This window comes from Manis pentadactyla, chromosome 7, assembly GCF_030020395.1.
Source record: "Manis pentadactyla isolate mManPen7 chromosome 7, mManPen7.hap1, whole genome shotgun sequence".
NCBI classification, from domain to species: Eukaryota; Metazoa; Chordata; class Mammalia; order Pholidota; family Manidae; genus Manis; species Manis pentadactyla.
In genome coordinates this window covers 17,529,121-17,554,262 of record NC_080025.1, presented here as the reverse complement: position 1 = coordinate 17,554,262, position 25,142 = coordinate 17,529,121, and the positions used below count along the sequence as shown (strand labels likewise).

General features: G+C 47.6%; 1 long non-coding RNA gene across 1 annotated transcript; it reads right to left on the bottom strand.

Moving 5' to 3' along the window:
* Positions 1-2,334: 2,334 nt before the first annotated feature.
* On the bottom strand, positions 2,335-23,667 carry LOC130684422 (uncharacterized). Its single transcript, XR_008998703.1, has 5 exons — positions 22,935-23,667; positions 21,541-21,580; positions 12,059-12,861; positions 11,403-11,559; positions 2,335-2,540 (listed from the first exon to the last, which is right to left on the bottom strand). It is a non-coding gene; the product is annotated as an uncharacterized LOC130684422 (long non-coding RNA).
* Positions 23,668-25,142: the final 1,475 nt, after the last annotated feature.

Genomic DNA, 25,142 nt, shown 5'->3' with positions numbered 1-25,142 from the left:
GCCCAGTCCTCTAGGAGGCAAGCCACCTCAGACCACATACCCACTGGGGGACGATCCACTGTCTCCCCATTCACAGGGGCAGCCCGCTGAAGCACCCCTCCCATAAGGGCAGCCTTTTTCCTTGGTTAACAGTGAACCCTGCCGACTTTCTTCAATTGTCTTGCCAATGGGTTTCAGCCCTGGGCAAGTCTGCTATGGATTCAATGTGACCAAAGAAATTGACAGCAAAACCTTCTTGGGGTGAAAGGGTTTATTACCCGGCTTGTTCTCCGGCGTTAAGTCAATCACTAGCGTCGCTGCCTCCGCCCAGAGCACTGGACCGACCTCGCTATATAGTGCAATAATAGCTTATTGCCTACAGGTGTGGAAGCGACAGCCCAGCAACAGGCCAGTTACACCATCAGGTGGTTTAAGTTCAGTGAGGATCCTGGCCATGGGAACCCCAACTTCCCCGCAGGACCTCAAAGGGGTTGCGCTACTGGCCGAAGTCACACTGCGGGAGAGTGAAGGCGCTCAGCTTCCCGCTTGGATTCGTCTGTGCAAAGCGCCTCGTATCCACCACCTCGTAGGAACGTGGCTTCTGGGAGGAGGAGGAGAAGGCAGGGAGAACCGGAGAAGCAGGTTTCGGTTGGACTCCCAAGGGCCTTGAATGCCACCCTGAGGAGTTTAAAACCTCACCGATAATGCTCCAGAGCCGCTGAAGATTTCTGAGCAGATGCCTCATAAACAGTGCCCTGGAGGCCAGCGAAGGTGTGAGTGGGGAAGGGGGCAGATTTAAAGGGGACCCAGGGAGGAGCTGGGGCAGTAGGTTTAGAAATGAAAATAAGACACATGCGGAGTTAAGAGAGAATGAAGTGGAATCTGATTACGGGGCTGGGGAGAAGGAAAGTAAAAAATAACGCTCCCTCATTCCCGCCTGGCTGCCCAGGGTTCCCCGCAGAGCTGCGCCCCGGAGACGGAGGCGGTGAACGTGGAGCCAGGTCGCCCTCTGCTGGAGGAAAAGGCCGGCAGCGGACCTGTGCCGACCGCGCAGGCGCAGTCCCAAGTGCCCGCGCGAACCGCCCGGTGCCCGGGGGGCACTCGCTGGTATCACGCACCGGATACCTAACAAGCTGGTAACCATGTAGTCATTCAGACTAACCTGGTTGTTCAGAGATAACAAGACGCTGTCAAAGCAAAGTGTTACATCTAACGCACGTTATTTCACACTTAGCAGTAGTAGTTCAGTGATAACTGGGAATTGCACTTGAATGAAAGTAGGTAAAGAGTGTTAAGAGTAGAGGGGAAAGTGAAGGCAGGTCTTTGGGAATATTAAATATGTCCGGAGGTGATAAAAGACAGAAGTCGTCATCTTTAGCTGCTCGTGCTGCACCGGAATACGTAAAGCTATCAACTGTTGAAATGTGAAGGGTTTAAAAAATTTTTAAATAATACATGTGCAATTTGGGAAAGATAACAGTATAGGGGAAGAAAACTGGACTCAGTGGGTGGGAACTGCCTCAATGGGAGGCCTCCATGGCTTCCGGGTTACCTGGGGCCTGCTGGGGGCCTCCCAGGACCCACAGCACCGCCCCCCCCACCTTCTCCTCCCATCCCTTAGGGGCCTTCCCCTGCCCCCTCAGCTCGAGCCGCACGGCCTCCTTGCTGTTCCTCGAACATTTCAGGACTCAGAAACTGGTCCTGCTCTTCCTTCCACTGGGAAAGCTTTGCCCTGAAGCATAAGCAGTGTTCCCTTCACTTCCAGCCGTGGCGCAGACATCATGCTCTCAAAGTGGTTTCCTGCACATTTAAAACTGCCCACGACATTGCTCCTCACCCCACACCTGCACCCACACACATACTCCCTTCTCTTTCCATGTCTTGTTTTCCCCACAGGCCCTTGACACCTTAAAAGATTATATTTTATAGCAGCAGACTCAGAGACTCCAAGAAGGGACTTGCAGTTACCAAAGGGGAGGGGTGGGGAGGGAGGGAGAAGGGGACTGAGGGGTGTTATGATTGGCACACATGGTGTGGGGGGTCATGGGGAAGACAGTGTAGCACAGAGAAGGCACAGAGTGGATCTGCGGCATCTCACTACACTGATGGACAGTGACTGCAATGGGGTGTGGGTGGGGACTTGATAATATGGGTAAATGTAGTAACCACATTGTTTTTTCATGTGAAACCTTCATAAGAGTGTAAATCAATCATATCTTAATAAAAAATTTAAAAAATACATATTACATTTTACTTGCTACCTGTTCCCCCATCCCCAGGATGTAGGGCCTAGAGGACATGGATTTTGTTTTGAGGTTTTGGGTTCTGTCCGCTTCTCTAGCCCCCACACCAAGACCAGTGCTTGGCATCAGGCAGAAAATAAACCTTCCATGGGTCACAACGGGTCCTCGGCTCTGCGGTGACTGTGGTGGGTTTCGGGCTGGCTGGGCGCGAGCTGGGGACCCTCTGCCGCCGTTAGCTTCCTCCCCTGATGGCTCCTACTTTCCTCCCAGCCTGGGGAGTCGAGTGAGGGGGAGAGGGGAACATCCTTTGCTTTTCACCTAGACAGGAATTTTAGATGGAAAACCAAGAGTTGGCTTCCTTGGTTTTTAGGTTTTGAAAACAGCTGAGGGTGGTGCCTGCCAGCTGTTGGCCTGGGGAGATGCAATCTGGGCACAAGTAAAACTCCAGAGAGTGTGCTGAGCTGGACCAGGAGGAGGTCAAGAGCGGACGGATGGTTGCCCTTCCTCTGGGGTTTTCCCCTGACTGCCAGGTTCTGTCTCTTGCTGCCATTATGACTGTCTTAACCAAATCACTGGATCCCTCCTGCACATCACACATCAGATCCTTCCTTTCTCATCTGTACGTTTTCTTCACCTGTAAAAGCAGGTTAATGGTAGCAGTCCGGGGCAAATCGACTATGATCTGACCTCTTTGGATTTCAAAGCATCAGGAAACAGCTGCCGAGGATGGCTGCTAGCACAGGGGAAAACGTAATATTCTGTCCAAATGGGTGGCACAGACACTGTGTTTTGAAGGACCAACAGGACAACAGGAAGAGCTGGTAATGAAGTCATGACATTTGTCCTTTTCCTTTCTAATTGGAAAAGGAGAACCAGTTCTGTATTGGTTATGGAAAAACAAAGGTTGAAAGAAATGAAATGTAGGAAGGGAGCATTTGTAGCATCAGCAGGTCAGATTCTGGCTTCCTAATTTATAGAAAGGGGTTGCTGTGAAAACATATCCAACTAGGAATTGCCCGGTGGTATTAGCACTGGCTCAGGGCCAGGCTTAGGCGGACCTGGGAAATGGCTCCGCTGAGTTCTCACTGTCCTCACCCCCTGCACCCACACTGTGCCCACCCCACTCCCAGAAGCCCAGGGACTGGGTGTGCTACAGGCCATACATCCTGGGGAACATCTTAAGCCCAGAGGAGTAAATTTCTAGAACTTGGCTCTCTCCTCACCAAACCAGGCAGCCTCGTTCCCTCGGGCCAGCAGCTGAAGGAAGCTCCCCAGCTCCCATCCCCGGGAGCTCAGACCTCCGCCTCTGCTGTTTCACCCACAGCAGCTCGCCGTGGCTGTCAGCCACCTAAAACTCAAGCCGCCTTTAGGAACCTTTCCAGGGCTCTCCTTTGCTTACAGAAGGGAGTCTCAGCTTTGAAGCAGAGCTTTTTGTCCATACGAGTGAACAGTTATCACTCGGCGCCCGCTAATTCAGAGTGTCTGCTTCTGCGTCCTCTCTCATGTGCCCTGGCAGTTGGGACGCCAGCTCACAAGCCCCAGCCGCTCCCCCAGCAGACAAGGATCCCACCGGCACTTCCTCCTGCCTCGTCCTTCGCCGCTATCTGCGCCAGCACCCCTGAACACACCTGATCATTCTGTGCCTTGATGGCTTTATTCATCCTCCTATGGGCCTGGGGCCTAACTACTCAAAGTGTGGTCCACAGACAGGCAGCATCCACCTGGCCGGGGAGCCCAGAACCGCAGTCCGGGTTCGCCTTTCGGCTAGATCCCTATGAACATTCGACTGACCCGTATGAACATTCAAGTTTGAGTACTTCTCCAGCTTCTTCCCCAGCTTGCACCTTGTGACACCGAGCGCGTCACCAAGTCCAGCCCACGCTCAAGGACAGGGGAATGAGGCTCCACCTTTCATAAGACTGTCAATCTGTGGACATACTTTAAACCATCATATTTCTCCCTCATGCAAAATACTCGCATCCCTCCCGACACCTCCCCAAAGTCTCAGCGCCATACAGCAGCAGCTCAAAGTCCAGGATGTCAGCATCAAAGTCAGGTCGCAGGGCAGGTGACTGACTCAGAAGCTTGTTCAAACCGCAGCGTGCTCAGAGGAGCGAGCTGAGGGGAGGGGAGGGAGGGGAGTAGCGCGGGTCAGTGGCTGCTCAACGAGGCCGCGTCACTATCAGCTGAAGTTCTGAGAAGCAGGTCTGAGGGCATCAAACACGAGGGGAAGCAGCAGGAAATGCTGAGAGATCCTGGAGGCTGTGGTCAGGGGGTGAAAGGTGCTGAACTGTTTCAGTCCTTCTTCCAGAAATCAGAGATGTCACATGCCTTTATAGGGCTGCTAGGAGGGTTAGTCCAATCAGTGTATGCAAAGTGCCCAGCGTACAAGAAAGATGTTACTATTAGCATGGCAAGATTTCACGGCTCAGGATCTAGAATTTCCCCCAAAAGCGTTTAGCAGTGTAGGAATTCTTGATAGATTTTAACATCTTGATAGATTTGTTTAACATTAAACAATTCTTAAACATAGAACGTATGCCTTAACATTTCATGACTAATTTCCATAATATAGGGAAGTCCGTCTGGACATCAGGTCAGAGTGGGGTTGATCATGAACAGAAAGCACTGGTAACAAACCCCAATGCCTTCAGGACCTAAGCGGGTAACCCCGGGAGAAGCGTGCAACCTAGAGAGCACAGCCCCACCTCCAGGGGGCAGCAGATGCCAGGCTCCCGGCTGCTCCTCCTGAGGGACTGCACGCACGCAAGGGCAGCCAGGGGATAGCTGGAGAGCGTTGTTTCAATGCTCATCAGATTGAATACGCTGTCCTGTTTCAGCAGGGTGATGCTCATAGGATGCTTTTGGAAATTTACGCACACACAAACAACAGTGGTTAGGTGACAGGGTTCCTAGCTTAGGGAGAAGAGTACACTTCCCAGCCTGTCCCTAGCTATTGGGGGTTATTTGATTTTCATATTAAAATATTTTTCATTTGTAAATTAAGTAGAAAGTACACATTGACATACAAAACGTTTTAAGAAGTCCTACTCTAGAGCCAAGAAACCCATTTAACTTTACTCAGCCCAGTGATTCGCATACTATGATCACCCATAATATGTACGGACACCTTGCAGAGCAGACTTTGGGAAGTGTGCTGCCCAGCTTCAAAAGGAAGACCCGCACGGACCAATCAACAAAAAAACCATTTAATAGAATGCCGTTCCCATGCCATGCCTGGGGCACCCCAGGCTGTTCATGCAACGGCGTGCCGGTACCACCAGCCATCCTCACATCAGCAGGTGGGACATGGAGTTGCCCTTGAGTGCCTGACTCTACCTCTCCTCTGCACAAAAGAGCTCTGGGCAACACATCAGAGCTTAACAAATGTGAGCTTCCCCCTGAGTCCTTGGAAAATGCATTTTTAAAAACGACATCTAACAATCACCGTATGACAGCAGCTTTATGAGTATGTTAAAGATTGAGAAGTATCTCCTCTCTTGTGGCTTGAATACATCTGGCATTGTGGGACATGGCAAATTGCACTGTGCTGCACTCCACACTGCCCACAGTGTTAGGATGAATTACAATACCAGTAGTGTATGTCTCACTTGCTTCTCTTTTATCTACCTTACTAGTTTGTGAACACGGAGAGCAGGATGTGGTATGAGATTCCTTATCTGTAACATGAGTGTAATAATATTCACCTGGCGGGGTTTGGGCCGTCAGAATTTTTTTTAAGACTAAATAAAAAAGCAAATGTCTGTAAAGTTCCTAAAACGACACCAGAGATACAGTGGTAGCCAATAAGTGACAAGTATTGGTATTATTTCCACATCTCCTGTTAATAGGACACTCTGGGAGGATGGAAAGAATCATGGACCCCAAGTATGAATAATAAGAATTAAGCACAGAAGGTTAAGTGTTTGCAGCTGGTTGAAAGTTTTTAAAGGGTCAGAAGGGTTCTTATAAATTATTTTTTACAGATGAGGAAAAGAGAAACTGAGCCAGAGAACGATTAAGCAACTTGCTCACGTTTTTCAGAGGAGCATAAACAACACCCAGTGTGCAGATTCTGTACTAGGAACACAAAAACCTCACTGGAAAGTTAAAAACTGAACCTGAGGTGTGTCTCAAGGGAACACACCCATCAATCTTCACCCCGCATGGCCCCAGGGATTCTGTCGTTTACACACTTTTGCATGGTTAATAACAAATTTGAACTTTAGGTATACTAAGTGATCTGCTGTCCATGCTCCCGGTATTTTAAATTCCGGTTTGCCTCTCATTCAGTCAACAGGTTTTCTCCATCAAGCCCTGCAGGCATCAGGCAGCGGGCATTAGCCCATCTCATCACTAGATGGCGCTCGCCCCGCTCCGCAGGCTCCGGGAGGCCCGCCCAGGGTGGGTCAGCCTGTGCTTCAGGAAAACACGAGACGTTTAACGTCCTGGTTTCATTGTCAGTGTTCAAACTCGGACATGAAAGCAGATGAACTAAATTTGCCATTACCCTGCATACTAAATCTAATTGAATTTAATAAAAATAGAGCAGAGCTGGAGAAGTGGCAGCCAGCCCAGCGTCTCTGGGCTATATTACCGGCTGAGGGGAGGATGCTGACAGAATCCATCTCCAAGCCCCAGACATCCCCCCAGCAGAACAGGAAGCCAACACATTCTGGATCTTCTTTCTAAGAAAAAGTCGACGGTTTGTCATACTATTTTAGGGACAATGGTAGCTGAACAGTAAGGGCTGGTGAAGGAGGGGGACCATTTCTTGAAGAGCTTAAATGTAAGAGGCTATAATGTAGGGATGATAAAGGGAGATAGAAGGCATCAAAGGACACGTGGAAAGTAAAACCAGAAGGAAGAAAAACAAACGTTTCAGAACAACAAAGTGTGGGAAGTTGGAAAGTGAGGCTTTGAGTAGAGCTCCGAGTCACAACATTTCAGAGCGGGAAGGAGCCTTATCAGGAGGCAGGACTGGACCTGAAAACTGAATGATTTTCTGAAAATTACACTGACAATTAGGGGCAGACAAGCACTGAACTTGCACTGGTGTTAACCACTAGTCCTTCCACAAAAACATGTGGCCCTCTGACCGTCCAGCTGAAAAGCCAAGGAATCCATGTGAAAACATCCCCCCAACCCCGTCTCTGCGTGCACATGTGCGCACACCACTGTCCAACAGGCCAGGAAATTGAAGGAAGCCATCTGAGACTTCAATGTGGGGCACGGCTGCCACAGATAACATATCAAACAACAAGCTGGCTGTTCGTATTCACACAGGAAGCCCAGCTCAAGCTGTTTGACCCTGTTTAGTAACCAGTTCCATGTTTACAAAAGAACCCTACAACACAAACCAAAGGTGGCGGGGGAGTTGAAAAACAGCCTTTTTTGCTTAGGAACAAGAATTATTCCAAGAAGTTTAAAGAGAGGCCCAGCTAGTTTATAGAGTTTTGCAGGAAATTTGGGAACTATTCTGTGATGTCATTATCTTTGCTAGCCCAGGGGAGTGACGAGCTTATGCAGTCAGAGGGATAATTTATATTTTACCCTCAGGTGTGCTTAGCATTTTAGGTGAAAGTAGTTTGGACCTAAGTATTTCCGATAATTATTAGATGTACTGTGGTCTGATGGGACGTGCCAGGCAGACCTGTGAGATTTGGGGCAAGATGCCTGACTTCTGAGCTTCCTCCTTCTTCTGTCAAAATGGGATTGAATAACTATGACCTTGCAGGACAGTTCTGAGGACACATGAGAGATGATGTCCTAGGATGCAAAGAAGCATCTGTAAATATTAGCCTCCTCCTTTCAGTTTAAGTTTCTAATTCGCTTCCTTGGTGTGGATCTGGCTTCAAATGAAGAGAAACGTTGAGAACAACATGCCTCATTTTCTTTCAGGAGCGCCTACTGAGTCTTGTTCAGCCTAATCGAGGCTAGTGGCTGGCCAAGTACTTGGGTCTCAAAATTCACTTACACTCTTAAAATTGGGGATCCTAAATGGTTTTTTTTAAAAAATGTGGGTTATCAATATTGACCATGCTAGCAATTAATATTAAGAAATTTTAAAAATATTGAGAAGTGACAATAATAGCACATTATGTTAACACAGATCATGAAGAATAACTTTTTTAAAACAAAAGTTTACTGAGAAGAGTGATGTCACGTTGTACAAACCTCTTTAGTGTCTGGCTGAATAGAAAACAGATGGATTCTCATATCTAGTCTGCTTCTACATTCAGTGTTGTAATATTTTGTTTTGGTTGAAGTTTATGGGGAAAAATCAGCCTCTGTGTATGTGTGTGTGTGTGTGTGTGTGTGTGTGTGTGTGTGTGTGTGTGTGTGTGTGTGTGTGTGTGTGTGGCAGGGAGTATTTTGATAGTTTTTTAGTGGTAGTTGTACATATTCTTTGATATTACACCCAAATTCAGTTAAGTGCTAGTTTCTCAAAAGTTAATTTCAATGTGGAATCTGCAACCTTATCAGTAAACCTCGTAGACTTTCTTACATGAACTCCATCAATCTATTTTGTACTTTGAATGGCTCTTTTACCCATGGGTCATTTTGTAGCATTTGGAAAATAGTGGTCCCAAATTTTGCAATATTTTACTACAAGGCATCCAAAAATAACCTTCTTCATATGCTGCCTGCGGTGTCATCAGAATGGTCCAGAGGCTGTCCAGCTCACTATGATGCACACGAGTTTTCCACCATCCTCATTTTCTCTTGAAAGTTAAAACGTTATCACTGGCAACTGATACTGCCAGCCGTTTAACTTGAGATGACCAAGTAACTATTCATTTTTGAGAAATTACCTGTCAAACTATCCAAGTCTAGGTAACTATAGTTCACCCTTCATTCTTTATAGTAAAAAACAGTGTTCCATGGGGTTAAAAAAAAAGGCTGGGTTAGCTCACAATTCAGTTGCCAACTGCTTTTCCTCAGGAAAACCAACATCTTTCACCATTCAGCAGAAATGCTTTCTTGTGTATTTTCCATCATATCACATGGAACATCAAAGGGATGTGTGCTCACAGGTAGAGATTTAATAAAATTAGTAATTTTTACTGATTTATCAAAGACATTCTCAAATGGAACTGGAATCTGTTTTACTGTGAGTACGTGGAGGCAGTTTGGTACCACTGCCTTGGTACATGTTGAGGGGTAGAAATGTCACTGGAGTGAAAAAGATAACATCTTGATATTACTACGAAAACATTTTGACCTTACAGGCTCTCGTAAGGGCCTAAGACCCAGCCTGGCCCCAGACTTTCGTGGGCCACGCTTTGAGAACCAGTGCTCTAGGCCCCTCTCCCTATCTTAATGTTCCTCTCTCCTCAGTCCTCCAGCCCCACCTTGACCTCTGACTATAAATTTTCCTACTGCAGCATTCCGTAGATTGTCCTATTTCCCCAACTCCTCTGATTTATAATTGGCTATATTCTACTTTCAACAATTCAAAAAAAAATTATTACATACTTATTATATGCCAAACTCTGTTCTAAATACTGAAAATACAGGAGTCGACAGGACAAGTGGCATCCACGTTTTCATGGCCCTTATGTTCTAGAGTGAAGCACAGACCATAAACTTGTAAATAAATTCACATGCAAGATCAGTTCAGACGAGTCCTGTGATAACCATAAAAAATAGGCCATGTGACCAACACTGACAAGCTGAGCCTGTAGCGCGATGTCCCCAGAATGAGTGTCACCTTCGTGTTCCCAGGGCGAACACAAATTCAGGGGCGGAGACGGGCAGGGCAAGCCTCCCACGGACGGCTGGGGGAGGCTGCGATACTGCTGGGAAGGGGCCAGAGGAACAGGGGAGAACGCGTGGCTTTTTCACTTGAAAGGAGTGCTACTTCCTCCCTTCTGGGGGGGACTGTGTCTCAGCAGCCTTCCCCAGCGAAGGGGAAGACATGGGAAATTACTGAAGACCATCAACAGGCGGCAAGAAGCAGGGCCAAGAAGCCACCCGCCCCACAAGGGCCAGTGTGCGCGAGCCGATGTCGCCAGTGGCTGTTTGTCCTGCCTGCACGCCGGTGGGGGGCTCAAAATGTGAACCGTCTGCCTGCTCTAGAAAGGCTCACCCAAGGCACTCCATTCAATCCCCCTTACCCGTTAAATCAGAGAATACTCCTCTTCCATTAAATGGTAAAATTCTGGAGGGCAGGGGTTTTTCTTTATCATTAAATCCCTATGTCCCAGTCCTTGCACCTGGTTGACAGCTTTTATTGTCAGGATGTTAGAAAGTGTGGTTCACTCTGCTACTAATTTTCTTTAAGATGTTCCCAGAGGCAGATGGCCAGGGGCCGGGGGGACACGGTGCGGAAAGGGTAGGGGGAGGTGGGTTCTTCTCTAATCTCTATTCCAAGAACGACAGTCCTTCTGCTCAAACCACCTGTTTCCCAATCATGTAGCTGATTGCATGGTCCCCTTTGAGGCAGGTTCTCAAATGTTTAAAGCCACATTTATATGCTACATTTAGCAACTCTCTAGGATCTTATCACAAGCATCCAAAGAATCAGATACAAGCTTCATCTCGTGTTTCTTTGCTTGGTGACCTGTTGTTCCGACTACCGCATCTCCACCACTGTTGCTCCGTCTTCTCTTCTGACCTCTGAGATGTGTCCTGGCTACCTTTTGTCTACGGAAAGCAGACCCCCCACATAAACTTTAACAAGCAGGTCCTGCATTTCTCAGGCAGGGACATTTTTCACACTTCCAACGTTGCATGAATCATAGTGAGCCTTCACTTGGCCCTGGGGAACATTGCAGGGGCACAACAGGTTTTAATAAGGAAAAGACCAGTCTGTCACCAGGGGGCCAGTAGGTTTTCACAGCTGCTTAAATCAGTTCTGTGCCACCAGCGTGCACTCTGACACCTGAGAAACCAGCCTTGCCTGCCTACGGACTGGATTAGAAGGGGTTAGGTGGTAACTATCAGAGGGTGGTGGTAGCCAAGAGTGGGGGAAGCTAGCAGGAAATCATAAAGAAGGTCAGGAAAGCTGAAGAACTGTCCAGATTTCCTTTGTCCAATCTTCTGAAAGCCCTATTCTTTCTAGCATAGATTCACACACTGTAAAGGGAAGCTAAGAAGACCTGGGTACATTCTAGCCAGTCACTTTATCCCTGTTCATCCCAGATTCTTAGTTTTATATCCAGCTTTAATTCTCACCTCCGGCTCTTTAGTTTCTGCAAACATTTGATTCACCTCTGAGCTTCCTGAACTAGACTTTCTTTCTGTCTCCTTGAATCTGCTCAATTCTTGCTCTGAGAGTCTCCTTTTCAGCCTGTGAGCATCCTGTTTAGCCACTGGCTCCATTGCCTCTGGCCTGGAGAAAGAGAAAAGACTGCAGTCAGAAAAATCTGCTCTACAACATGCTGTTGCTTAAAACGAATATTAAGTGAATACAATACAAGTTGTGTTTGTGGCCCTGATCTTAATTGTTCAAATATTTTCCTTAGCCTTTCCCGTTTAATTTTTTTCAGTAGAACTAAGCTCATAGAGAAGAGAAATAAAAGGAGCTAAAACTCTAACCAATTAATGATTTGCATTATGTAATATCAGCTCACTTATTTTTCGATGAAAACCTACCCGGTTTTGTAACGGGCAACAGAACAAATACTCTGCGGCGTCCTCCCTCATCCATGGATGATGCATCCCAAGGCCCCACGTGGATGCCCGAAACCACAGATGGTACCAAACCCTATAATACTATGTATTTTTCTATACATACACACCGATGATAATAGTTTAATTCACAAATTTAGTCACAGTAAGAGATTATGTATGTGAATATGGTCTCTCTCTCTCTCTCTCAAATATCTTACTGTATGTCCTCACGTGATGATGTGAGATGATGAAATGCCCATGTGGGGAGACGCAGTGAAGTACATGACGTAGGTGCTGTGACACCGTGTTAGGCCACTTCTGATCTCCAATGATAAGTTAGAAGGAGGATCATCTGTTTCTGGACCATGGGTGACGGAGGTAACGGAAAAATGCAGAAAGTTAGCCTGAGGATAAGGGGGGTGGGTATTGTATACAGTTCTTCAAACCCATATTCCATCTTCATGCTATTCTGATCTCTTCTGGCCGATTCACACAAAGGGGCTGCGCTCGCCAAGCTGCTTATGGTGACCAAGTCCCCAGCTCTCCACTGGAGAAAGGCTCCTACTCTAACAGTGAGCAGGCAGCGCAGGAATTTGGAATCCAGGAGTGAAGGAAATGCCTGTGAAATTGCAGGGAGTTCACAGAGAAGCTCTAGAAAATGAACTCTAGTTCTATCTTTTACTCCTGGTTCTTTGTTGTTGTTGTTTTAACCAGTCCAAGAAGGAAATAATGCCATCTTTGGAAGATGCTCAGAAAAGGGTCACTGCGGAAGAATGAGAGGCGATATGCAGACCCCAGAGCAGTGTGTCCATAACACTAAATGTTCATGGAATGGACCAGCTATCCTCTTTCCATCTCGATATATTTTCCTGAATCCCCACCCAGGGGATTTCCTTTGCTTTGTTCAATCTCAAGGCCTTAAGCAGACAAAACTCATATGTAGGCAACTCTCAACACCCTGGCGATTCCTCAGCTCTGAATCCATACATCAAACATATGGGTGTTTCTTTCAGCCAGTGTTCTGCAGGGAGAAAAAACACAAATATTTAGCTCAGTTCTGATAACAGACAGATCTATTTCGATTTTCTGACTTCATGTATATAAGGACTTTCGACACAAGGAAGGCAATTTGCAATCAAAATATTTTCTTTCATTCAGGTCTTGTTTATTTTCTGCATTGGTAGCTCACTGACTGAGCCAAATAATTAAACATGAATCTGGCATTATAGGCATCTAGATAACATCTTTTTAAAGTTGTTTTATATGTGGAGTTTATTTGAAACAAATGCACAGTCAAGGATAAGTCCTTGGACTTGCAGTCAATAGAACTGGGTTCTTATGAAATGCTAGATGTAATGTAATTTGTTTCTACCAATGTAGACTAGATGGATTCTTTTCTATGAGTCTTTGAGGGGTACTGTACCTTGATGATGTTAACATGGATATAGGTCTAGAAACTTCAAAGATTAATTCTGCTATGTTGGATCAAGGCCAGGAAAAACTGGCTTCCAAGTTGGGTAACTTTGAGAATTATATTCAGTGTCCTTCAGAGTTCAGAGTCATCCTTCTCTAACAAAGGGACATAACTCTCAAGCAAAATAGATAATCACTTCCTGAGTAATATTAGGAAGTGATACTGTTTCCTAGGAAGCAAAGAAACTGGTATGTGGAGAGAGAATAAAGGGATGGAAGGCCCTTCACTGGTTGTGTAGAGGCAAATTTATTAAGAAGGTAACTCATTTAAGCTGACATGCAAATAGTAAGAAGATGCCAGAATTTACAGACTTAGTGACACCCCTTAGAGGCAGGGGTGGGTGCAGATGGAGAAATCACGTGCGACTCCCAGCCGTCTGCTTTGCGCCCCTGGCCTGGTGATGCTAATCTTCGCAGAGACAGCAGAGCGTGGGGAGAAGGAGAGGTATGCGGCCAAGTCGAGAGCTGTTTTAGACATGGCGTGTTTGGGATAACTGCAGAATTCCAAGGGGAGATGTCAAGTAGGTATGTATGAGTCAGAGCCCTGGCAGGAAACCAGGGTGATATGAGGAGAGTTTAAGGAAAGAACTAGGTGTGGGCAGAGTTGAGGAAACGGTAAGAGAGATGGTGCAGTACCCTGAGGCTGGTAACATGGGGAGGCATTACCATGCCTGGGCCTGAAAGTGGCAATAATGAGTTGGGGAGCAGCTGGAGGTGTATGGAGAGGGTCTCCTGATAGGATCTGTGGCCTTCAGTAGAGAGACAGGGTCAACCTGAGGGAACCCCAGAGAGGGAGCTAGGGTAGTAAATTCACTGACCTTACTCTCCTCCTGTCTTTCAGGCTTCTGCTGTAAACTTCTATTGGCCAAGCCCCACTGGAGCCAAAGAGCCTGTTGATGTCGCTGACAAAGGTCAAAGTACCAGGGCAGAGAGGAGGGTCAATAAAAGTAGAAAGTGGATTTAGAAGGACAGAGAACACATAGCACAACGCAGTTGGGTATACAAGTCTGGAGCTCTAAGGAGACACACGGGCCTGTAAGAAATAGTTGGTATACAGGTAGGAACTAAAGCTTTGGAAATAAATGAGGTCACAGAAGGAGAGAGAATGAGAAGGGACTGTGTACTAAAGATATTAGAGCTTAGCTAAAGGATAAAGAGGACTTTGCAAAGGAGATTGCAAAGGAGTAGCCGGAGAAAAAACAAGGTAAGAGTGGTGCCCCAGAAGGATGCCCACAGAAAGCAGTGGCCAGTGGATTGCCTTGAGTCACATATTCCTGAGAAGTTGAGTGACAGAAATGTGCCTTTGGGATCTGGCAACGTTATTCAAAAAGTATGCCAAGGGCCGGGCTCGTGGGCATTACCAAGATGAGTAAGCCCTTGATTTTGAGGACTTCCAGATCTAGACGGAACCAGACTCCACATTGTGGCATGACCACTCCAGCAGAAATAGGAACAAGTGCCTTTTGAGAGAGAGAGAGAAAGAGAGAGGCCTGGGGAGTTTCCTAAGGATCATCAGTTCTACACATGCCGTGTAAATTCTTCAGAGAACAAAATACCAGTCTTGAAAAGTCTTGCGTTTTAAAGAAGAGGGAAATGAAACTCAGAAAAGTAACACAATTCGGCCCTCCTTGACTCAGTGCTCCACTGGGAGCATGCTGACAATCTGAATACTCCCTTGATGTCAGACCTTCTTGATCAGACCTTCAGAAAAGAGATCTGTAGCCTATGCTTTATCAGAATGACCATGTTATTCATTTAAAAATTTTCTCTGAAAGTCTGTTTGTGCCAGAAAAATTTAACAATATAAGATAAAGAATAAAATTAAAACCACTCATAACTCCCTAATCCATACCCCTACCTTTGTAGTGCTTCTCCAATTTTTTCCCAAGTGCATCTATGTGTGTATAAATGTATCTCTTTAAAAAAATGTTGTACACACAATCCAGAGTGAAAAGGCAACTGCGGAATGGGATAAAATACTCTCAAATCTTGTATCTGATGAGGGGTTAATATCCAGAATACATAAAGACCTCCTACAACTTCCCTGGCCATCCTCCGTGGGAATGCTCCTGCCCCCACACGACACACATTCCCTAGCCCCCTTCCCTGCTCTCTTTGGTGCTGATACCTCTAAAGGCCAGGTCTTCTACTTGTTTCTCTTGCCCACTGCATCTCCCCTTCTCTAGCATGGCGATTCCATGAGGCTAGTCCATCTCTCAGTTCCATCCCCGGAACCTAGCAGCCAAGAACTAGGAACTCCTGATCCAGTGGCAGGAGCTGACCCCAAACGACAGCGTGACAGGGCTTCGCTGGAGGCGCACACATCAAGTGCTGGAGAAAGTGCCCCTGGGGAAGGGACAGCCAGGAGGTAAGATCTGAACAGAGAATCCAGAGCAGGGGAAGCGGACCCCGGAAAGGGACATCATATCCTGGTGAAGTCTGCACACTGGGATGGGGGCGGAGCCGGGGATGGTTGACTCAGGCGGTAACAAAGGAGAGAGAATACTCAAGAGCTGTAACTTGCACCTGTAGGACAGTGGTTTACAAACTGTGCCCTGAAGAGCCCAAGCCACCTGCCCGAGGGGGTAGGGTGGGAGGAGGCCAAGTGGAGTCCAAGTCTCCCCGTCCTCCCTCAGACTGCTTTGCTGCTGTTCATCTTTCTTTTGAAGTGTGTATTTCAAGGCCAGAATTTTGACAACCGTCTCTACTGGCAGTGGAATCCGTGGCCTTAAGAACCACCAAGTCCTGGTAGAATCGGTCCTTTCCTTCCACTACATGGAGGTCAGGCAAGGCCCTAAAGACGCGCAGGTGTTCTCCGTGGGCTGCAGTAGCAGCGGGGATAGAAACCTGCCTTGGGCTCTGGGGAAGGCTCAAACCTTATGGAGGCCCAGCAAGGCCTGCAGAACAGCCCTGCCGCTCTCCACCGAGACAGCCAGGCTGCGTCCTCGCGGCACCACACCCGTGATTAGATCCCGTTGCAATGCCGGGCTTCCCAACAGATAAGGAACGCGCTGGAGACACACCTTCCCCTGGAGGCGGGCGTGGGGTGAGCTCCACTGACTCTGCAGTTTCCGGTGTCTTGTTTCAAGTCCTAAACCACCAGGTAAAGGAGTTGAACCGCAGGGCCGTGCGAGGCCATCGCACAGAGCGGGGTGCAGGGCCGAGGCGCGCAGGCAGCCCCGCTGGGTCCCTTCGGGCTAAATCCGTTTCGAGGCGCCCGCGCTCCCCGAGCCCCCTGCCCAGCCCTTCCTAGGGAGGCAGCCTGCGGCCCGGCAGGGGAGCGCGCCCTGGGCGCCGCGCTGCGTGTTAGCGCGCTTGCCGCGGGGACGCGCTCCGCCGGGCCGCGCGCCGACCCGGGCGGGCGGGTGCGCCCCGGGCTGGCCGGGTCGGGGCCGCCGCTCCTCCCGCCGTCTGCGGCCGCCGCGTCTTCGCTCCCGGACCTCGGCCGTGGGGAGGCCCTTCGCCCTCTGGGCTGTGAGGCTGTGGTTTCGTGGACGTCGCTCTTCAACTCCGCAAAAATGAATGAGGCCTTTCTTCTAAAGGGTCGTGAGTTCTTTGGGATAAAAGTGCCGACTTAATTTTGTCACCCATCGCTTATAAACTCCACTAAGATGGCATTTTAAAAATCACTTTTTATCCAGACGAAATGATCATTCCTGTACAATCGCAATCACTTTGAACATTAGACTGGGCTCGAAGCATTACCTCCATTTTACAGATGAGGGAAAATAACAGTGTTTCTTGTAATAGTAATCATTATTACTAAAAGTTATATCTTTTCAGTGAAAAGCATATACTGATATATATAGACAGATATTCTGAGAATATTCCCTAGACAAATATTCGAGAAACTCCTTCTGGACCTACTTTTAAGGAATGCTCCTGATCTGACCTTAAACAAAAGGGAAGGGCAAGGCGATGTTATCTTTTAGGTCAGGAAAACAGAGTTTTCTTGTTTTCTTCCCTCTTTTGTAAGCAGTGACATTTGAGAGGTTTCTCACCAGCAGGTTTCTGCCAGTGCCTGAAAATTATCTGACTGACAGGGGCCTAAACAAGGTCGGGGCGATCCCCGGGCACCTCCCTTGTGCTCTAAACCGTATGTTGTCAGGCAACAGAAATAGGGGCTACATGGAAATATCTTCCTGCTCATTTATTGGTTGCTCGGTCGTCCTGCCCCCTGGGAATGGAGAGGAGGGTAGACAGGAATGAGGTTGTGGGCTGCAGCTTGAGAGGCTTGGATGATGTCTGAGGAACCCCAGCGCTGGCGTGGAGCTGCTTAGCTGGCCTGGGTGGGAGGATGGGTGGTGTAGGAGTTGCATGTGCAGGGCGACGGCTTGCTGTGCACTTGAACCGGTGTTGCAAACCTAGGAGACTGACACGGTTCTCCCTGTCTACGTAAGGCTCAGAAAAGTTGCCTCAAGTGAAAGAGTTTGGAAATGATACAACTTGGCTTTCCGTGCCAGCTGTCTGAATGCCATCTTTAGCGCGTCCCCTTCTGTTCCAAAGACGCAGACATCATGCATGTTTTCAGGCCCCATCAGAGTCGGGGTCCTGGGATGGCAGAGACTTCCAGGGGAAAGAGATTGTGGGTTTCTCTAATCTACCACGATCTGGCTCTGCAGTGGTGGGATTCGTGGTAAACAAGTCACCCAGTAAGAACTGGCAATTCCCGTGGTCTGTGGGCATAATCAAGCCCGTGGAAGGCCAGCAAGTTAAGACTGGTTTTTATATTTTTAAACAGTTGAGGAAAAAATTTCGAAAAGTTGTTTCACGACATAAAAACTTATGAAATTCAAGCTTCCATATCTATAACTGGAGGTTCATTGGAACCCAGCCATGCTCACTGCTGACATATTGTCTAAGGCTGCTTTCACATGACGAATGCAGAATTGAATGCACATGATTATCGTTATTTGCAGTAATTGTGTTCTATAAAGTCACGGGGAATTCTGAATTAGCAAATCCTGAACTATAATTGCTCCAAGGCAAATGCAGGCTTAGGTTCCTGCAAGCCTTTGGTCACAACCCATTTTTGCCAACGGATCAATACATAACCTTATTTTATGTGTGTTTCTGTTTCAAGAAACTGCATGATTTTATCTTGTTTATTCATTAACATTGAACTCGTGGTCAACTGCACTGTAACTCATGCTTGGGAAAAACTTACACGAAGTTTCCCCTTTTAAGATCCATCACAGCCTTTGGGTGTGTAGGAACATTAGCACTTCAGCACTATGCTTGGGGGCCATTGTGAACAGCAAACCACTCATAAAATGTGAAAAACATGACACCAAAGAGATGACAAAAGGACACTGTGTACAGTATGAGGGCTGAAATGAGGCACACTGTCTCCTTGTTCCTCCTCACAACTGGAAACACAGGCTGATGTCAGCTGACTCACAATTTCTGCTGCTCTGCACGTGTCCATGAATTACCTCAAAGGCACAAGTATTGCTTTTAATAAATTTTAGTGAATTCGTAAATACAGAACCTGAGAAAAGTGAAGATCGACTGTGCTTGTAATGGAGACCATGTGGGCTGCAAAACCTAAAATATTTACCATGCAGCCCTTTAAAAACTGTTTGCCAGCCCCTCCTGTACAATATTCTCAGTGCTCCTCCAAGGACAGTGGAACAATCATGAAGGGGCTGACCTCTCCATAACAGTGTCCCAATTAGAAGGAACGTATCAAAAAGCACAAAACTACATCAACTATGAAGTCGGGAGACTGGGAGCTCGTGTAATTCAATGTGGACAGACTTTCCAACCTGTAGAGGTAACTTCTGGTTTTCATTCAACAAACATTTATTCTGTGTCTTCTAATTTGCAAGGGGCTGTGCTAAGCTTCACGAGCCATTCTGAGTTACCGTTGACCAGTGTGTTGAGAAGTGAAGTGGTGAAGGGTAGGTAGAAGATGTGAAACAAGGTTCACAACTTGGATTATCGGTCTTGGAGACGGATTATTTAAAACACATTGTTTGCTTGTTATGACTTTTCTCATTTCCAGGAAAGGGCTGAAGTCAGGAGGAGGGAGAATATTGGGGTAGAGCAGGCAGCCATGGGGCCATGGAATTGTTACATGGAGTTTCAGATTAGATTCTGAGGTTCCCATCTCACCAAGCAAGGTCGGGGGAGCAGATACAGTCAGTTCTGAGAGCGAATTTGGGGGTGGGGTGGGGAAAGGCTTTCTGCAGCCCAAAGCAGTAACAGGTTTCCTGATGTGAGGTTTCTAGGTGGACACAGGAGGCGGAGGGGCCCCCAGCTTCACAGCCTAAGCCGATCCAAACCAATCCCTCATCTGCCTCTTAACCTGGCTCTGTGGAGCATCCCCAATGAAAATGCAACTCTGTATTTTCTTTGGAAGTAAATATTACATGTGGAATTGTTTACTTTTATGATGTCTGGCTGTACCCAAAGAAAGATCCTAAACTACCAAGAAGAGTGGTGAACTGAATAATTTTGAAATAGCCCTTTACCAGGAACTCTTTCTCAGCAGCCTTCGGATAAGGGTAGGAAGCCCTCAGCTCAAGGGCTTACAGAGACCGTATTTTGTGTTGTTAACTGACGTGCACTCCATAGGTTTCAGAAATCTGAGATTGCTGTGGAGAATTACATCCAGGGAATGGCAGGCAAAAGCCAGGAATTTTCTTCAGGAAACAGTTTGGGGTCCACCCTAGCCATGAACAAGTCACAGCTTTAGTCTACAGAGAGGGCTAGAGGTGATTTCATCCTGGAAGATTTTCAAAGTCCACCACCCTGTGAAAAAATTCCAGCAATGCTTACACTTGTATGGACAGAAAAACCGTGTTTTTCCTAAGCCCTGCGTGGAGAAAACCTGGTGTACTTGTCAGTCCCTTTATGCTCACCTTGACCCTTAGTCTAGGTGACATGCTTCTATTTCTTGGCAAAGAGGCAGAGGCTCAGACAGATTAAGAGCTAGAGCCCTAGAATTCTGATCCCACTTGATTTTTCCATTAATCACACTGTACTACTACCAGCTACCAGCGCTCAGTGATATCAGAAAGGCAGCCATGTGGGCAATATTAAGTTACAGGCTGCGAGCTGGAGAATAGCGGCAGAAGCTCGCTCACCCTGCACGTCACAAACACACCCACCGCAGACCTGTCAGCTCAGCCTGCACATAAGCTCAAGTAATTCTCACGTGCTGTAGTGTGGGCTTGAAAATCCTTGCAGGGGATCAGGATTCACCCTAGCCAAGGAAGAGCTAACAGTCCACCTTAGCGTTTGATCTGAGGAAGTGGATTTCACTCGAGGGGTCTCGTATAGCGAGCCATCAAGCTGGTCAGCTGTGCATTGAAATCCACACCCCCCTGCTTCGTCTTCCACCCCACACTCCATCAGGAGGCTCTGCACATTTCTAAATGGCTCCATATACCTGAGACCAACCAGTTGCTAAAGAGGATGCTAAGAAAACAGTCAGATGGGTAGACTGCAAGCCCTTTCGTGGCGAAGATTCATTTGAAGGCATTTGTCAAGCTCAGAGGTCTGGCTTGGAGGCATCCCAGACACCCCCTCTGGGGAATGCCAGTCAGAAATCACATCTTTGAACCAAGGTGCAGCCGCCCTCCCATGGTCCTCGCAGTTTACATTTCGAAGCACTTAAAAGGTGTAAGCAGCAGCTCAGAGCCTGGAAGTAAAGCCTCAGCCTTTAGCCTCACTTACATCTTTTTTTTTTTTTTCTCCCCAGATTGTTGGAACCCAATTGTCTCTCTTCTTGGTTCCTAGTTGCTTCTCCCAGAGGTGAGGCTTTAGGTGAAGATAAGAGGTATAAGGAGAGGCCCTTTATCTGGGAAGAGAAATGGAGGCTGGAAAACAGAGAGTGGTGATTAAATTACATACAGTGTGTTTCTATCCATGACAGACGGCTCTCTGACAGTTCAAAGATTTCAAAGGTAGCCTTCCCCCACCAATGCTCTTTTAAGCCTGGATTTCTATTTGTGAGCTCTGTGCTGAGTGAAAGGAATATCTTTTAAGATTTTGCTGCTTGTCAGTTTTTAAAAGGTAGGTGTTTGGGTCTGTGAGCAGGGAAATAAACTGGGGAGTCAGCTGAGATCCAATCACACTCCCTGAGACACATGTAAAGCAGAGTCAGTCCCAAAGAAAAGTGTCAGAGTAATTTGAAGCCAAGACGTGGAATGCACTCTCATACAGCTCTGGTAAAGCCGCAGACAGTTGAGATTTTAATTCCAAAGGGGGAGAAACATACCTTGTGATCATTTGGACTTGAATGGTACTCATGCCATTTTCTGGAAAGAGAGGGAAGGTATTGAACACAATACAAATGCTTTTGTCCACCCTCCCTCTCATTGGAATTTCCTCCATGCCCTGCTAGTCCTCCCTCTGAGGATACATGCTTTAGATCGATTGTGTCACACAATTCCAACCGATAATGAGGACTCCAGGTCCCCCTCCCCTTCCGGCATGTCTCAGGAAGGGGGCATTCACAGGGCCCTGCAGATATGCCCCATGGATTGTTAGATTTCTGATTCCCCAACCAGATGGAGGCTCCAGGTCAGCAGGAACCACATCCGGTATGTATTGTGTTGCCCTAGAGCCTTGCTGGTGTCAGGCGCTGGGGAATGTCTGCTGGGCGCTGCATGCATGTTCCGGAGGATGATTTCAATCCAGCAGACCCAGACACGAGGTGGCCCTCCTTCCCCACCATTTTCCTGAGCCCAAAGCAGGGGCTTTCATGGTAGGAAATACATGTTCTTCATCCTCTGTCTTCAAAGGAATGTCTTGTAAAGCAGAACGTTCTGTTCCAGATGGTTTAGGAGCTCTGGAAATACGCCTGGCATGGCACTGTGTTAGGAGTTGGAGACAGAGTAGGGAGTTTGGTGCTGTTTCTCTCCAAGAGAGGCTACTGTCTAGTAGCAGACACAGGGCAAAACCACAACAGATCAAAACAAAACACAGACCCAGACAAGGACAAAACGGAAGCCAGAGGAAGGACCCTGTGCACACCCACGGGGGGCTTCTTAGGGTCTAGCAAAGGATGAAATAGGGTTCGCTAGGTGGGATCTAAAGTTTTCCACTCATCTCTTCCATGGAAGGGTTTGGGAATGTAAGCAGGCGGAACCCTTTGGCCACCTCCCGGGATGCCTGTGGCACTGCGGGCGGCACTTAGCTCACTAACAAGGCTGGCGAGGAAGGGGCACAACACCAGCTGTGGGCTCCCATGCTCTCCACCTGCCGGGATATCATTTTACTTTGTTTTGTTCATTGTTTCATCCCCAGAGACTTCACACTTTAAAAATCAGTGTCTGTCAATTGAGGTACACTGCTTAAGCAAGCCTAATTAATTTTCTCATTATAATTTATCAAAAACCTATGTAACTGCCAATTGAAGCTTTTGATTATCACCAGACAGCAAATACCACCATATTGGGGAGGATGGAATTCCTGACAAAATCACACAAGTGTTCAATTAGTTGCATAGGCTAATTGTGCTAAAACATGATTGCATTAGCCTTTATTGGCATTTTCTTGTTTTTGTTTTTTTTAAAGAGATTAAAGCAGCAAGCAGTTCTCAGTAGTAAACACTAACAGTGTGAATCAGGGACTCTGTCTGAATGTGGATAGTCTAGGGCAATTTCTTACCTTTTTATTGGTGTGCACCCTTATTCTATGTAATTAAGGTTTTGGTTGATGACAGTCGCTCTCCATTCTACTTCTCCAAGAAGCCTCCAGCCCCTACAGAAGGCACTCATAAACAAACTCATTGTCTCCAATAAGCTAGGGTATTCAGGAACCTAAAACAAGTTGAGAAAAAAACAAACAAACCCTTAGGTTCCTGATGATTATTGAGGAACCTATCTGCCTACCCCGTGGCCCTGGACACTTTTGTAAAGTGACCCCCAGGCAGGTGGCCAGCATTCCAGGGCAGGGACAGGTGGGTGGGGCCTCTCGGTTTTTCCCGAGGCCAGGGCTTCTGCGTATCATCCATGGATGCAGCTACTATTTACCTTTCTAAATCCATGCCTTAGGCCAGGCTTCCCTCCAGATCTCCTGTCCAGTATTCCCGGGGCCCATGGGACAGTGCCCCTCAGATGCCCTGCAGGCCGCGGGCACCCAGTTTCTCTCACCACACCTTCCCATCCCATCTCAGATCTGCCACTGCTCCTGAGGGGCTCTCTCAGCAGCCGCCATCCCCTCCACCCAGGCTGTGGGGCTGGTCCTTCTCTGTCATCTCTCATTCCAAAAAGCCTGTCACTGCATCCTGCTGATCCCACCTCCTCCTGAACTGTCTCCAGCGGCTCTCCTGTGTGCCCAGCGCCTTCTCGGGGTCTGGCGCATGTGGCCCTCCGCGGGTCCCACTGGCAGCGACTCAGTGTGCTCTCCCTCAGGCCTCCCTACCAAATCCGCCCAACTCACCACCTGCAGACTTTTCCTCAGAACAGTCAGATTTAATTCTATCGCTCACTTCCTTAGTGGCTTTCCCATGCTTCCCATGGCCCGCAGGGAGCCTTTCAAACCCCTTAGAACGCCAGGCAAGGTGCTTCTCAATCTCACAGCGGCCGGCCCCTCCAGCCCTGCTCCTGCCACCCCATCCCCAACAGACCACCTTCTCCGACCTCAGCCAATGTTCCCCACCCCGCCACTGGGAGCTGGGCTCAGGTGTCATCGCCTTCTCTGGGCGTCTGGGCCGAGTCTCCACTATAGCTCGTTTTATTGAAATGATTTCTCCACCCCCTTAAAAAGATTCTAAGCACCTGCAAGTCTGAAGGGGTGACATACTTCTGTGGCTTTCCTTTGCTGGTTCGTAGCAGGGATCCATCAAATATTTGTGGATTAATGACCCAAGTAAAAATCTAGGCCAATGCTGCTCAATTCTGGAGACTCCATAAGGAAAGGAAGGCCTTTGCCACCTTGTGATGGGTCTGGCCACCCAGGCTGGATGGTATTACTCTTAGTTAATATTAGTCTTATGAGTGTGTAGTTTATTTTATGCACATGTATAAAGAACAGGAAACAGACATTTACAAGTGATAATACTTACGTAGTGGTGACTATGCGTTGGGCACGGTTCCAGTTTCTTTCCTGTGATCATCTTTGTTTTACAGATATGAAGGCTGGGATTAAGTACCGATTTCCCTGAGATCATACAGTTAGTGTAAATGGTGGTTTGACCTCTGAGAATCTTTCCAGAGACAGTGCTCCCACCTGCTACATAATGGGACCTCTTGTAAATAATAAAAAGATCAAGAGCGGGCAGACCTTGAGGGCTTGCCACGTACCAGAGTCTGTTCCCAAGTGCATTATATGGCTTTTCTGATGGGAACCCTGACAGCTGCACCTGGTGATGCCTTTTTCCCTCCTATGTCAAGTGGGATAATAATGCCTCCTCACCTCATAGGTTTGTGGAGAGGATTAAATGAGATAATACATGGAAAAATGAGAATGGTACAGACCTACCTGCTTAAATGAACAATTTCTCATGCAGCTCAGTGGTGACTTACAGCTTGAGGGGATAATGATGACCAGGTGGACATGATGCCACTGGCTGGCAGGGGACAGTGCCCCAGCTCCCAGGGAGTCAGAGGTGGGATGCAAGTCCCACCAGGCCACCTGCATGGAGGTAAGCTCAGAGAAATGGCTACTGCGGGGCTGCTCATCTGCCCTTTCACTGGGGAAGAAAACCTACGCCCCTCCACGGGGACTTCTCTCATCCAAATGTGGGGGGCTAGGCCATTCGTTGCTGTCATTTAAAGTCCAACTCTGCTTCCGCTTCTGGAAAATTAAATACATGGGTTTGGCCATCTCGAAAATCCCACCCAGTTCAGCCTTCTCTCTGTGGCCCGGAGGCTC